General features: G+C 46.1%; 1 pseudogene; it reads right to left on the reverse strand.

Annotated features, from left to right (window-relative positions):
- Window positions 1–8,808: 8,808 nt before the first annotated feature.
- Window positions 8,809–12,196, reverse strand: LOC125915394 (uncharacterized; annotated as a pseudogene).
- Window positions 12,197–15,207: the final 3,011 nt, after the last annotated feature.

The following is a 15,207-nucleotide window of genomic DNA, read 5'->3' on the forward strand; positions in this document are numbered from 1 at the left end:
GTGGTGTCTGTATGTCTTATATGTATGGGTTATCATGGAGTGTTTATTGCATATGTGGTATCCATATACTATAAATGTGTTGTGTGTGGTGTGTTTGATGTGTATATGGTGTACATGTGGAGTGTGTATGGTATATGTGGTTTATGTGTGTGTGTATGTGTATTGTGCATAGTAAACAGTTTGTGGAAGACATCTGTGTGATGTGTATGTGGTGAATTGATGATGTTTTTGTGTGGTATTCATGTGTCATGCAAGGCATGTGTTTGTACTATCTGTTGCTGTGTGTTTAGTATAGGTGTGATGTAGCTGTGTGGTATACGTGTCACATTTGTGTCTATATAATCAGTGTATATGGTATATGTGTAGTTTATATGTAGAAGAGGTGACATCTGTTTTCTGTATATGTGGTGTATGTTTGGTGTGTGATATATGTATGTGGAGTGTTTGTGTGGTGAGTGGTGATTTGTTTGGTAATTTTATGCTGTATATGTGTTGAGTGTGGTAATTCCATTGTGGGGCAATAACAGTGGGTGTGTGGGGCACTTGTGATCCATGTTGGATATATTTGTGGCATATTCATGGAGAGAGTGTGGTGTATATGTGATGTGTGTAATGTATGTATGGTGCACATTTTGTATGTGTGATGTTGGTGTGTATGTAGTATTAACGTGGCTAATGTGGTGTGTGAGGTGTGTGGTATGTGCAGGGTGTGTATGTGTTATAAGTGTCTTGAGTGTAATGTATGTGTAGTGGTGTATTTTTCATAAATGTTTTGTGTTTGTGTGTGGTGTGTGTTTTGTGGTGTGTGTGATATACGTGTGGTGTTTGGGAGAAATTTGTGTGGTGTGTTGCAAGTATTGCATGGGTATGTTACATTTGCATTGTGTATGTAGTGTAAATATAGTGTTTGATGTCTGTGTGTGCTGTATGTTTGGTGTGTGTTGGTATATCTGTGGTGAGGGAGTGTGGGGTATACCTTTGTTGTGTATGTATATGGTGTGTGGGGTTGTGAAAGAGTGCTGTATCTCATATATGTGTGGAGTTTGTGGGTTGACTTTTCGGTATATATGTGTGTGTGTGATGTGTGGTGTGTGTGTGATGTATTCCTTTGGTTTTACTTGTGGTGTTTGTGGAAGTGTTATATGCGAAGAGTCTGTTGAGTAACTGTTTTGTGTGTCTCCGTGGCGTATTTGTGGCATGCTCTGTGTGTGTGTGTGAATGTATGTGTAGTCTGTGCCTTTGGTGTGTGTGCTGCATGTGTGGTGTGTGAGAGATGAATGTGTTTGCTGAGTGTGGTATATGTAATGTGTGTATGGTGCATATTTGGTATGTGTGTTTTGTCTGTACTTTGTGATGGGTGTGTTGTTTATGTGGTGTGTGGGTGTGGAGTGTGTGTGATGGATGTGTATTATGTGTCATTAGTGCTTGTGTCTGTGTGTGTGAGGTGTGTGTGCTGAGTGCATTATTTCCATGTACTGTATGGGTTGTGGTGTGTGTGTGTAATACAGGCGTGGTGTTATGTGTTATGTGTGTGAAGTGAATGTGGGTTGAGTGTGGTATATGTGGTATTTGTGAGATATAAGTGTGGTTTTCCTGTCATGTATATGTGTAGTGTTTGAGTGGCCAATGTTTGTCATGTTATTAGGTATATGTGTGTTGTGTGTGTGGTATATGCATGCTGTGTGTGACATGTGTTGTATATGAGGTGTGTCCATGCTGTGTGTGTGTAGTGAATTCTTGGTTAATAGCTGGTCTATGATTTGTGTGTGGTATACATATCGATACAGTGTATGTGTGATGGTTTTTGTGTCTTCTATGTGTTGTGTGGGTTATCAGTCTGTGGTGTGTGGTGAGTGTGTGGTGTATGTACACTTTGTGTTGTGTGTGTTGTGATATGTCTTCTATATGTGGTACATATGAGTGTGTGGTGTAAAATGGGGGTGTATATGTTGTGTGTTGTGTTTATTTAGTGTGGGTGTGGTATATATAGGGTGTGTGGGAGGTATACCTATGGTGTGCGTGTGGCATATGTCTGTGTTGTATGTGTGTTGTTTGGTGTGTCATAAGTATTCTGTGTCATATGAATTCTGTGTGTGTGCTGTGCATAGATCTTAGTGCATGTTAGCTTCGTGGTGGGTATTTTGTGGTATATGTGAAAGAAGATGTTCGTTGTGTTAGTTGAAAGATGGTTTCCCCAAAGTGCTGTTTGATAGAGTTGAGTATGTTGGCCCTTTCTGCATAGGCCCCACATTGGTTTTCAAACACTTCTGACTTAATGAAACAAGATGTTTGAAAGATGGCTCGCCCACAGTGTTCTATCACAAAGTTGAGAGTATGGCACTTTCTTCATAGGCTCTGCATAGTTTTCAAACACTTCTAATTTAGTTAAACCAGATGTTTGAAAGATGGTTTCCCCATGGGGTTGTATCACATAGTTGGGTATTTTGTACTTTCCATGTAGTCCTGCAGGGTTTTCAAAACCAGATGTGAGTTGAAAGATGGTTTCAGCACACTGTTGTTTCACAGAGTCAAGTATATGGCACGTTCCACATAGTTCCAAGCATTGGTTTTCAAACAATTCTAACTTAGTGAAACAAGATGTTAATTGAAAGGTGTTTATCTCACAGTGTTGTTTCACAGAGTTCAGTATACGGCACTTTCCCCATAGTTCCCCAACGGGTTTTCAAACATTTCTTATTAATGAACCAAGGTATTAGTTAAAAGATGGATTGCCCACATTGTTGCTTGACAAAGTTGAGTGTACGGCACTATTCCCATAGGCCCTGCATAGGGTTTCAAATACTTTTAACTTACAGGAACCAGATGTTACCTGAAACATAATTTCTCCACAGGGTTGTTTCACAGAGTTCAGCATATGACACTTTCAGTGTAGTCTCTGCATGGTTTGCAAATGGTTCTTAGTGAATCATGATGTTAGTTGAAAGATGGTTTCCCCACAGTGATATACCACAGAATTGAGTAAATGGCACTTTCCTCACAGACCCTGCATAGTTTTCATGCAATTCGAACTTAGTGAAACCAGATGTTAGTTGAAAGATAGTCTCACCACACTTCAGAGTTTGCTATAATATGGCAATTCCATCATACTTCCTCAGAAGGGTTTTCGAACCCTACTAACGTAGTGAAACCAGATGTTAGTTGAAAGACGGCTTCACCATACTTGTTTCACAGAGTGGAGTATATGGTATTTTCCTTGTAGGCATCGCATAGGTTTTCAGACAATTTTATAACGTAGTGAAACCAGATGTTAGTTGAAAGATGGTTTCAACATGTTTCACAGAGATGTGTACATGGCACTATCTCCCTGGGCTCCGCATAGGTTTTCAAAGGCTTCTAACTTTGTTAAATGAGATGTTCTTTGAAAGATGGTTTCACCACAATGATGTTTCATACTTGAGTATACGGCACTTTCTGCATTAGATCCATACAGTTTCTAAAGAGATCTTCCTGAAATTTGAAAGATGGTTTCCTCACAGTGTTTCATGCAGTTTTGCATATAACACCTTTGGTGTGGGCTCTGCTTGATTTTTCAAACACTTCTAACATAGTGAAACAAGATTTCAGTTGAATGATGGTTGCCCCACAGTGTTGTATGACAGAGTTGAGTCTATGGCACATTCTTCAATATCACCGCATAATTTTTAAACGCTTTAATTAGTGAAGCAGGAGTTTCAAATTGAGGTATATGGCACTTTCCTTAAATCCCTGAAGAGGTGTTCAAAGACTTCTAACCTAGTGATACAAGATGGTAATTGAAAGAATGGTTCTGTTTCCCCGAGTTCAGTATGTCATATACCAGCCATCTTTAAAGTTCCCTACATAGCTTTCCGCCCGTTTCCAATGTAGTGAAACAAGACGTGAGTTGAAGGATGTGTTCTCTACAGTGTTGTTTTTTAGAAACTTGACTACACAGCACTTTTGTTATAAAGCTACGCCTCTCTATTCCAACAGTTCTAACTCGGTGAAGCAAGATGTTAGTTCAAATAACATTTCCGACACACTGTGGTTTCACAAAGTTGAGTTTGTGGCTTTTGTTACAGGTCCCCGCATAAGTTTTCAAGCACTTCCTAGTGAAACCAGACGTTACGTGGATGACGTGTTCTCCACAGTGTTGTTGCAGATTGAAGCTTATGGCACTTTTTCTTATGCTTTCCTCCAGATTTTAGACGTCTGCCTTACTGGTACAAGATGTTAGTTTAAAGATGGTTTCACCACAATTTTATTTCACGGTATTGAGTATAAACATTCCACTCTTTTTTATAGTTTCCCACATAGGCTTTCAAACCTTTCTAACTTAGTGAAACAGGATGTTAACTGGAGGATGGTTTCTCCACCATGTTTTGTCCCAGAGTGAGTATTGGCCACTTAGGCTATTCTTACAAGCCTAGTGTTTCAAGCCTCTTTGAGTGCCACAAGAGGGTAGTTGAAAGATGATTTCATGACAGGGCTGTGTCACAGAGTTTAGCATATGGTAATTTGCTTCTAGCTCCCGGTTAGGTTTTCATACACCTCAAACCTAGGGAAGAAATACGTTTGTTGAAAGAGGCATTCTTCCACATTGCTGCTTCACAGGGTTGAGTATATGGACATTTCCTCACCGTCCCTCCCATACGTTTGCAAACGCCTCCCACGTACTGATTCCAATGTGACTTGCATCGTGGTCTCTTCAACACTGTTCCACAGAGTTGAATATATGGCACTTTCATTGCCATCACCCACCTTAGGGTTCAATCTTCTGAGACAGGGTGTTACTTGAAAGACGACTTCTTCACAGGGTTGCTTTACACAGAGTTCAGAATAGGACACCATCCTTATAGCTTCCTGGTCAGCTTTCTCACGTTTCCAATTTAATGAAACAAGATGTGAGTCAAAGGATGGTTTCTCCACAGCCTTGTTTCACCGAGTTGGGTGTATGGAACTTTCATTAGAGTTACCCGCCGAAGTTTTTCAACAATTCTAGCTTAGTGAAACAAATTAGTTGAGAGATGATTTCTCCACAGCGTTCTTTGACAGAGGTGAATAAACAGCACCTTCTTTATCGTTACACGCATACGTCTTCAATCACTTCTAGCATGGGGAAACCGTATTTTAGTTGAAAGCTATTTTTTTCCCGCTGCGTTGATTCACAGTCACTTTCCTTATAGTCCCCGCATAGGTTTGCCAACACTTCCAACTTAGTGATCCAAGATGATGGTTGAAAGACAGTTTTTTCCCTCAGTGTTTCTCACGGAGTTCAGTAGCTGCCACGGTCTCGTTATACTTGTAGGCCTTTGTTTCCCTACAGTTCTAAGTGAAACAAGAAATCAGTTGAACGATGGCTTTTCCACTGTGTTATTTCACAGAGGTCAGTTTACGGCACTTTCCTTACCCTTCCTTCCCCCATAGGTGTTCAAACACCTCGAGCTTGGTGAAACGATTGGTTCAAAAAGCATGTCTCCACAATGTTGTTTACCAGAGATGAGTATATAGCACTGACTTTGTTTCCCCGCATAGGTTTTCAAACAATTCTGAGTGATCGACGGTTTGTCCACGGTTTTGCTTCGGCGAGTTGAGCATATGGCACTTTCTTGATAGTTCTGCATGAATGTTTCCCGACACTTCTAACTTCATGAAACAGACGTTACCTCAATGATGATTATGCATGCCATGGTGCGCTTAATCACAGAGTTGAGTACACAGCACTCTCCTTTGAGTTCCCTGCATAAGTTTTCAAGCCTCCCAGTTAAACTTAGGAGAAGGGCGGTTTTCAAAGATAGGGCTATATAGCATTCTCCTTATAATTAGTTACCCGGTTAGTTTTTCAAAACCTTCTAACCTAGTGAAAAAACGTGTTAGCCTTTTCCAACGTGTTGTTTCAGAGTTGGGTTATGGCAATTTCCTTCTTGTTCCCGCCAAGATTTTCCAAGACTCCTAACTACGTCATCCAAGCTGTTATTTGGAAGAGGGTTTCTCTTCCTTGTTTCACGGAGTTCCACGGGTTTTTCCACACGCTTCTGTTTTCACGAACCAGGATGACAGTTGAAGGATGGTTTCTCCACAGTGTCATTTCACACAGTCGATCATATGGCACTTTGGTGAGGCATCTATGCCTAGCTTTCCCAACACTTCCAACGTTGTGAAACAAGAAGTCACAAGCTTGTTTCTGTGTGTTACTTCATGGAATTGAGCTAATGACACTTCCCCTACAGTCACTGGTGTAAGTTTGCAAACACTGCTCAGTGTCCAAAGATATTCGTTGAAAGCAGATTTCTTCGCAGTGTTGTTTCAGAAAGGTAATCCCCTTTGATATTTCTTGCAGGGCTGATTTAGTGGTCACAAACTACTTTCATTTTTCTTTGGAAAACTCTTTATCTCTGCTTCTATTCTGAATGATAGCCTTGCTAGATAAAGTATTCTTGACTGAAGATTTTTTCCATTTAGCACATTTAATATATCGTGCCATTCCATTTTTGCCTGCCAAGTTTCTATAGAGAGATCTGCTGCTAACCTGATTTGTGTTCCCTTGTAAGGGACTCATGTCTTGTTGCTTTTAGGATTTTTGGTTTACCTTTATATTTTACAAATTTAGCTATGCTATGTCTTAGTGTTTGCCTGCTTTTGTTGATTTTTAAGGGAGTTCGCTGTGCCTCCTCTATTTGGATGTATGTTTCCTTCCTCTGATTAGAGAAGTATTTCTTCAAATGAAACTTCTACCTCTTTTTCCCTTTCTTCTTCCCTAGGACTCCTGTGATACAAATGTTATTACACTTTATGGAGTCACTAAGTTCCCTTTTCTGAATTTGTGATCTAATGTTTTTCCTTTTCTCTTCTTTTCAACTTCATTATTTTCTATAATTTTATCCTCTATATCACTTATCCATTCCTCTGCACCTTCTGTCCTTGTGGTCATAACATCTGTTATGCCCAGAATTCGTGATCCCCAAAGACCACCAGGGAGCCAAGTGCGATGCAAAAGCAAAAGAGCCTTTATCCGAGCTAGCCTGAGCTCAATCCCCTACCTGCACTGACGCAGTGGTGAAATACCGGGGAAAGAGAGAGAGTTTCAAAAGGACAAAGGTTTTATTGGGGCCTAAGGGCAGTTGGTGAGGTAATGGCTATGGCCTCAGCCGATTGGCTGAGGAAGGGTCCGAGTCCTGTTAGGCAGGTGGGGGGGGGAGGTGTGGTCAATGTGAAGGACACAGAACAAGATGGAGTTGGCCGGCGTAGGCCTCCCCTTTCAGTCCCCACTTGTCATGTAGCTGAGGGACCCAATCATGGGACTGGCTGCATTTATGGTGACAAGGGGAACAGTTTGGAGGTTTATGCAAAGTTCTGGGAAGCAAGTGTACCTGGGGTGGCTCTGGGAAGTCTGATTATTGTCCCCGAGCTGGTGTCTATGATCTGCCAGGTGATGTTTTGGGGGGCGTGGGACTCCCGACAGCATGAGCAATGACAAGCAGAGTTAACAGAGTTACCAACATTTGGTGGGTCGAATGCGCTGTAGCTTGAGCTTGAGCGGGTTGTGTTGGTCCCGACTGATGGCCCATCACGTGACGAAGTCCTTCTGGATCGAGGAGGGGTCTTCTGGCCGAACGTTGGTGTGATGGACCCAGGTTTCAATGCCGTCTACTTTGAGAGCGGTGGGGGTTGTCAACACCACGATGTAGGGTCCCTTCCAGCGCGGCTCGAGGGTCTCTTGGTGGTGCCTCTTGACGTAGACCCAGTCTCCCGGCCTGTACTGATGAGGTGTCAGGGTCGGGCCAGCCTCATAGATGGCACGGAAGCGCAGCCAAATGTCCTCATGCGCCCTCTGGAGCCCACTCAAGGAAAGAAAACGTTCTTGATCTTTAAACTCAGCAATAAGTTCAGCTTGAAGGCTGGGAATAACAGGGGGTGGCCTGCCAAACATGATCTCGTAGGGAGTAAAACCCAGAGTGTAAGGAGTGTTTCTAACCCAGTAGAGGGCATACGGTAGGAGAGTCACCCAGTCCCCGCCAGTCTCCATGGTTAATTTGGTAAGGGTCTCTTTTAGGGTTTTATTCATTCCTTCTACCTGTCCTGAGCTCTGGGGCCTATAAGCACAATGTAATTTCCAGTTTGCCCCCACCACCTTGGCTACTGCCTGTGTTACCTGCAAGATAAAAGCTGGTCCATTGTCTGATCCTACCATGGCAGGAAAACCATACCTGGGTAAGGTGTCTTCTAGTAGCTTCTGAGCCGTTTCATGCTTGGTTGGGTATGCTTCCACCCAGACAGAGGTGTCTGTAAATACTAAAAGATATTTATAACCATACTTTCCTGGTTTGACTTCAGTGAAGTCGACTTCCCATTGGGCTCCAGGTCTGGTGCCTCTGAGCCTGGTTCCTTTTTTATTTGATGTGGCTCTCGTGTGGGTGAGTTGGTAGGTCTTGCAGGCAGATACAACTTGCTCTATTTTGGTGTCCTGTTTGTGAATCTTGATTCTGGCATGTCGGATTAGGTCTTTTAATTTTCGGGCCCCCATGTGAGTAGACCGATGAATGTGCTCTAAAATTGAGACTCCGAGCTGGTCTGACAGCACAAGCTCCTTGTTAGGTGTATACCACCATCCCTTTATCTCCTGGGCCATGGGGAGTTTCTTGATCTGCTGTAACTCCTCCTGGGAGTATTTGGGCTGGTCTGGTAAAACTGGGTCTCCCGGGTCCGGTAGTTGTATGGTCATGGTGGGGACTGAAGTAAGGGCTACTGCCTTGGCTGCCTGGTCAGCCTTTCGATTACCTCTAGCTACTGGGTTATCAGCTTTTTGGTGCCCTTGGCAGTGGATAATGGCTAGCTTGGCAGGAAGCCATAAAGCTGTAAGCAGGTTATCTCCTGCTTATTTTTTATAGTCCATCCTTCTGCCGTCAGTAACCCCCTCTCCTGATAAATTGCCCCATGAATATGAGCTGTGGCAAATGCATAACAGCTGTCTGTGTAGATTTTAAGCCATTTTCCAGCTCCCAGCATCAGCGCCTTAGTGAGGGCTATGAGCGCTGCTTGCTGGGCTGACGTTCCAGAGGGTAGAGCCTCCGCCCATACGGTGTCCATTTCGGTGACCACTGCTGCACCCGCATACCTGTGTCCGTCTCGCACAAAGCTGCTGCCATCAGTGAACCAAGTAGCCTCGGCATCGGGGAGGGGCTGGTCAGTCAGGTCCATCCTGAATCCATGTACTTGTTCCAGGATTCCCGCACAGTCATGTAGTGGAGCACCTAGGTCAGGGTTGGGCAGCAGGGTTGCAGGATTGAGAACTGCACTGGGGTGGAACCGCACTCGTGGAGGGTTGAGTAGGAGGCTCTGGTAATGTCATACGTGTATTGCTCATCTATCTATCCGGAGGCTGTTTCAGGACCCCTTCAATGGCGTGTGGGGTCATGATCCAGATCTCCTGTCCTAGGGTCAGTTTGTCTGTCTGCATCCTTGACTAGGAGTGCTGTCGCTGCAATAATTCTTAGGCATGGCGGCCAGCCGGCAGCCACTGGGTCTAGTTTCTTAGACACGTAAGCCACTGGGCGGTTCCAGGGGCCTAAGGCTTGAGTTAGAACCCCTTTTGCTATTCCCTTATGTTCGTCTACAAAGAGGTGGAAGGGCTTCGTAATGTCTGGTAGGCCCAGGGCTGGGGCACTTAGGAGGGCCTTTTTTAACTGATTAAAGGCAGTTTCTTCTTTTTCAGCCCATTTAAATGTTTTCCCCTCTTTGGTAGCTTCATATAGGGGCCTGGCGATCTCAGCAAAACCTGGAACCCAGAGGCGGCAGTAGCCGGCTGATCCTAGGAATTCCCTCACTTCTCTTCGGGAGGTGGGAGTAGGGATCTTTAGGACAGTTTCTTTTCTGGCATCTGATAACCGTCGCTGTCCGCCCTCCAGGATATATCCCAGGTAACTTACCCTCTCCCTGCATATCTGAGCCTTCTTCGCGGATGCCCGGTACCCTAAGGCCCCCAGGGTAGCCAGCAGGTCCTCGGTCCCTCGCTCACAGTCTTTGGCCGTGTCGGCAGCAATCAGGATGTCATCTACGTACTGTAGAAGGGTGAGGCCAGGGTGCTCCCTTCTGTACTCACTCATGTCCTCGTGTAGTGCCTCGTCGAAGATGGTGGGTGAATTTTTGAATCCCTGAGGTAGCCGTGTCCAGGTGAGTTGCCCACTGTAGCCCTCCTCCAGATCATGCCACTCCAAAGGTGAATAAGGGTTGGCTCTGGGGTGCCAGCGGCAGACTGAAGAAGGCGTCCTTTAGATCTAGTACAGTATACCAGACCCTGGAGGGTGCCAAGGAGCTCAAGAGAGTATATGGGTTGGGAACAGTTGGGTGTATGTCCGTGACCCTCTTATTTACTTCCCGGAGGTCTTCTACCGGTCGGTAGTCATTTGTGTGAGGCTTTTTGACCAGCAATAAGGGGGTGTTCCAGGCAGACTGGCAAGGAACTAGTACCCCTAGGCTTCGTAGTCTCCGGATGTGTGGCTGGATCCCCTTTTGGGCCTCCTGAGACATGGGGTATTGTTTGATCCTTACCGGACTCTCTCCTGGCTTGAGCTCTAGCAGGACTGGGGTCCTATGAGTGGCTAGTCTCATCCCCCTTGTCTCTGCCCAAACCGAGGGGAATTCTTGTAGCCATCTGTCTATATTATCTTCTCTCGGGAGCGCCTCCTGATGGAGGAGGTATTCATCCTCCAGTTTCATGGTCAGGACCTGGATGGGATGGCCCTTGCCATCGGTGACCTGAGGCTCCCCTTGTCTGAAAGTTATCTGAGCTCCAATCTTGGTCAGTAAGTCCCGTCCTAACAGTTGGTAGGGGCATTCTGGTATTACCATAAAGGAGTGGGATACCTGGCCCGTTCCCATATCTACTGTTCTTCGGGTAGTCCATGAATACTGGCTCATACCAGTTGCCCCTTGTACTCAGGACTTCTTGCTAGCTAGTTTTCCTTGTGGGGTGCGGAGGACCAAATGTTGTGCTCCGGTGTTGACAAGGAAGTCAATAGGGGTCCCCTCCACTTTAAGAGTTACCCTGGGTTCGGGGAGAGGGTCCGAACCTCGACTCCCTTAATCACTCAGTTCATCTAGCTCTAGGACTTTTACTCGATCAGTCTTGTTTCCCTTCCCGCCAGCCCTTTTTGGACAATCTCGGGCCCAATGCCCTATCTCCTTGCTGTATGCGCGCTGATCCTTCGGCAGCCTCTGCTTCCCCCCCTTGGTGGTTCCTTTACCTTTTCTTGTGTCATCTGCGAGCTGCCGGAGATGGCGGTCTCGTTCCTCAGAGAAGTCAGCAGTGGTAGCTAGTAGTATTCTGGCCAGGTCTCGAGTCTGCTTACTGCTGGCAGCCGCCATGGCACGAGCCTACTTGTCCTCAGGAGGCTCCCGGTTATTATATACCTTTTCGGCTACCACCAGTAAGTCCTGCAGACTTTTTTCTCCTAGTCTATCTATTTTCTGTAATTTTCTCCTAATGTCTATGGCCGATTGGTTTACAAAGGCCATGATAACAGCTGCCTTGCTTTCCGGAGCCTCTGGATCCATGGAGGTATAGGTACGGAATGCCTCCATGATCCGTTCTAAAAACGCAGCCGGAGATTCATCTTTTCCCTATTGTACATTTCCTACCTTGGCCAAATTGGTTGGCTTTCTAGCAGCCATTCGGAGACCCCCCATTAGAGTCTGGCGGTAGACCCGGAGCCTCTCCTTACCTTCTGCCGTGTTGAAATCCCACTGGGGCCGAGTTAAGGGGAAGGAGGCATCTGAGCCTGGATGGTGGTGGGATTCCCTTCTGCGCCCGGAACTAGTTTTCGGGCCTCATTGAGGATTCTTTCTCTTTCTTCAGTTGTGAACAGGACCTGCAAAAGCTGCTGGCAATCGTCCCACGTGGGCGGGCTGATGGGTAAAAAGAACAGTCTAATAAATCAATAAGCCCTGCCCGTTTCTTGGAAAACTTAGGATTCTGAGCTTTCCAATTGTAGAGGTCACGAGTGGCGAAAGGCCAATAGTGATGGGGCTGATTCCCCTCCGTGTCTGGGGGTCCGGTGGCTCGCAGAGGCAGAATAGTGGAGTCTGTGGCAGAGGCGGACTGCTCCCTCTGAGCCCTTTGTCTGGTAAAGGGTGGCCTTCCCACTGGAGGGTTTCCGCCTCCCGCTCTTGGAACAGCATCTGCCTCCCCCCGAGGGGGAGGATGGTGTTCTTCTGGCATCCTAGAGGGGTTATATGGGGGAGGACAAATTAATTCTTCTTCAGTACCCCCCTGTAGGACAGGGTAGAGGGGTGCTGAAGGCTAGGTAAGACTTTTCTTCTTCTTTGTCCCCTGCAAAGCAAGAATGGGTTTTGGCTCCGGAGGGAGCTGGGCTAGGAAGGGCTTAAGCCAAGAGGGTGGGTCTTCTACAAGGTCCTGCCAAGTGATAATGTAAGGGAGCTGATCAAGATGGCCCGTCTTAGGCCGAAAGATGATACCCCTGACTCAGTGGATGGTCGAAGTTCCCCTATGGGAGGGAGGGAGTTCCCCTCTGGGAGGTCGAAGTTCCCCTCTGGTGGCCAACCGACATTGAAAGTTGACCACTCGCTAGAGCAAAAAAACTGCAACCGACCCTTTCGGACTTCCACACTGAGGTTGTTAGCTCTTCCCCTCACATCCTTAAAGTTATCAATCATAATAGAGGAGTAGTATGAGTCTGTCCCATAACGTCCGTCCAGTAAGTCCACAGAACAAAACAGAGAAACACAAAAACAAACAGAGGGCCCCTAGAAAGTCTTCCAACTCCATGGAAGCAAAACTGAAAGCTAGCTTAGACATTTGAGGGGATTCCACATCCCTCCAAAACCGATGAGGGGATTCCACGTCCCTCCAAAGACGACGGCCTCACGCCGACCAGCGGGAGCGACCCGCCTCGTCTCAGACCTTTGTGATGATTCCACATCCCTCCAGAAGGGAGGATCGGAACGTCTTCTGAAACTCCCGGCCCGTGGTCCTCCAGTGCGTCCAATTAGACCGCATCAGGCACTACCAGAATTCCAGAAATGAGCTCACATAGAAAAGACAGAACAAACAGACAGACACTAACCATGGCCAGTCAGGCTCTCCAGGTCGGGGGTCCCTCGGAGGTCTTGGGGATCCCAGGCTGAGCCCCTAAATGTTATGCCCAGAATTCGTGATCCCCAAAGACCACCAGGGAGCTGAGTCCGATGCAAAAGCAAAAGAGCCTTTATTCGAGCTAGCCCGAGCTCAATCCCCTACCTGCACCGACGCAGCGGTGAAATACCGGGGAGAGAGAGCGAGTTTCAAAAGGACAAAGGTTTTATTGGGGCCTAGGGGCAGTTGGTGAGGTAATGGCTATGGCCTCAGCTGATTGGCTGGGAAAGGGTCCGAGTCCTGTTAGGCAGGTGGGGGGGGGGTTACTCAAGGGGAGGAGGTGTGGTCAAGGTGAAGGACACAGAACAAGATGGAGTCGTCCGGCGTAGGCCTGCCCTTTCACATCCAGTTGGTTTGGAATCTCAATTATTGCATTTTTTTTCAGCCTGACCAGTTTTTAGGTCTTTTATCTCTATAGTAATGGAATCCCTAGTGTCTTCAATTATTTTCTCAAGCCCAGCTAGTGTCCTTATGATCGTGTTTTACATTCTGTCAGGAATATTACTTATTTCTGTTTTGATTTGATCCCTACCATGACCTTTTCTAGGTGTCTGTCTTCGTCTGTGTGTTTGCAAAGCCTGTATGGTTCATCTTCCTGAGAGTAATGGCTTTATAAAGGAGAAGCTATATACTGTCCAGGGCCTCGTGCTTCAAGAAGTGTCTCTAGTGAATGCTGTGTGCTGCCACTGTGTTTTGTCTGCTCTTTCCCTCAGATCAGTCCTCTGAAGAGTTTCTCCTTGCCTGAAGTGGGGAGTGTTAGGACTTGGCAAAGAGTGTGATAGCTTTTAACTAGGTATGCTCTGTCTTGTTTGTTAAAAGAGACATGCTATTTACACTAGATCTGACATTTTGCTGAAGCTCAGACATGGTGTCTGTGGGAGGTTTGTTCTGGTCTTCTGGGGGAAGGATTCACTGCACTGGATCTCAGGCACACTTGCTTGAGGAAAGCTGCAACAGCAGAATGCAGGGGTGTAGAGCTTGGTGTAAGCAGTTTAGGCCACCACTTTTGGTGGTCTGCTGCTTACTGAATTTAGTTTATGCTGAGGGGCTGGGGAGATAAATGACACCAGCCAGATCCCTAGTCCCAGAAGAAGGGAGTTTGTGTACACTGCTGTCAAAGAAGCTCTCCCATAAGGGAGAACAATCACCCCTTGTGTGTCCCAGGCATCCCTCAAGTTGCTGCCTTTATCCTATTTCTTGGCCATCTGCCCACCTGTCAGAGCAGTGCACCTTAAGTTCTAGGGAGGCCACCTGAGTTTTTAAATGCCAAACTTTAGGGACCTGGAATGCCTGGGACCTCCACTCATCCTCAGAGAGGGTTTCACTATGCAGGTTTGTCTCAGAAAGTCTGTTGCACCAAAATGGTGCTGTGTTTGGAATAAAGAGCAGCAAGGTGTTGGTGTCCAGGTTAGCTAACCTCAGCAAGTATCTCTGTGCCTATGTTGAAGGATAGGGGAGAGAAATGATGCCTCTAAGCTTTTTTGTCCCTGGAGAGACAATGCCACTCTCCCAGATGTGCTCCAAGAAGGGGGAACCTTCTTTCCCAGTTCATCCCAGGGGATCTTCATATCATACTATGTTCCCCTGGGATATCTTCCTTCTTTCTCCATAGGAGCACTGAAATGCCTATAAGGTTTCACTGGTGGTCCATGCCATGGACAGTCTTTAGGCCCCAACGATGTAAAAAATCATGAAAATCAGCCTGACTCATTTTCCCAGTCAGTGGCTTTGGGGAAGTGTTTTCCTTGTGTCTTCCTCTGGGCATTCCTTTCTTTCTCTCTCCTGCCTCTTTTCCAGACCTGTGTTCCCTCCACTCCACAGCACCCATGATCCATTTCTCCCCAAACCACATCTCCACATCTCCTACCTTCCACAGTGTGGCCTCTTATCTCTCTCTAGGTGTGGTTTGTTATGTCTGTCCTCAGATTGATTTATTGAATATTCAGAATGATTTGATACTTATCTAGCTGTGTTTAAAGGATGAGGAAAGCCTAGGGTCCTTCCACTACTCTGCCACATTAGCTCTCTCCTCTCCCCTCCAGAAATTGAACTATGGTGTGTATCAGAAGTGAAGGCAC

This window comes from Panthera uncia (assembly GCF_023721935.1).
Source record: "Panthera uncia isolate 11264 chromosome E2 unlocalized genomic scaffold, Puncia_PCG_1.0 HiC_scaffold_19, whole genome shotgun sequence".
Classification (NCBI taxonomy): domain Eukaryota; kingdom Metazoa; phylum Chordata; class Mammalia; order Carnivora; family Felidae; genus Panthera; species Panthera uncia.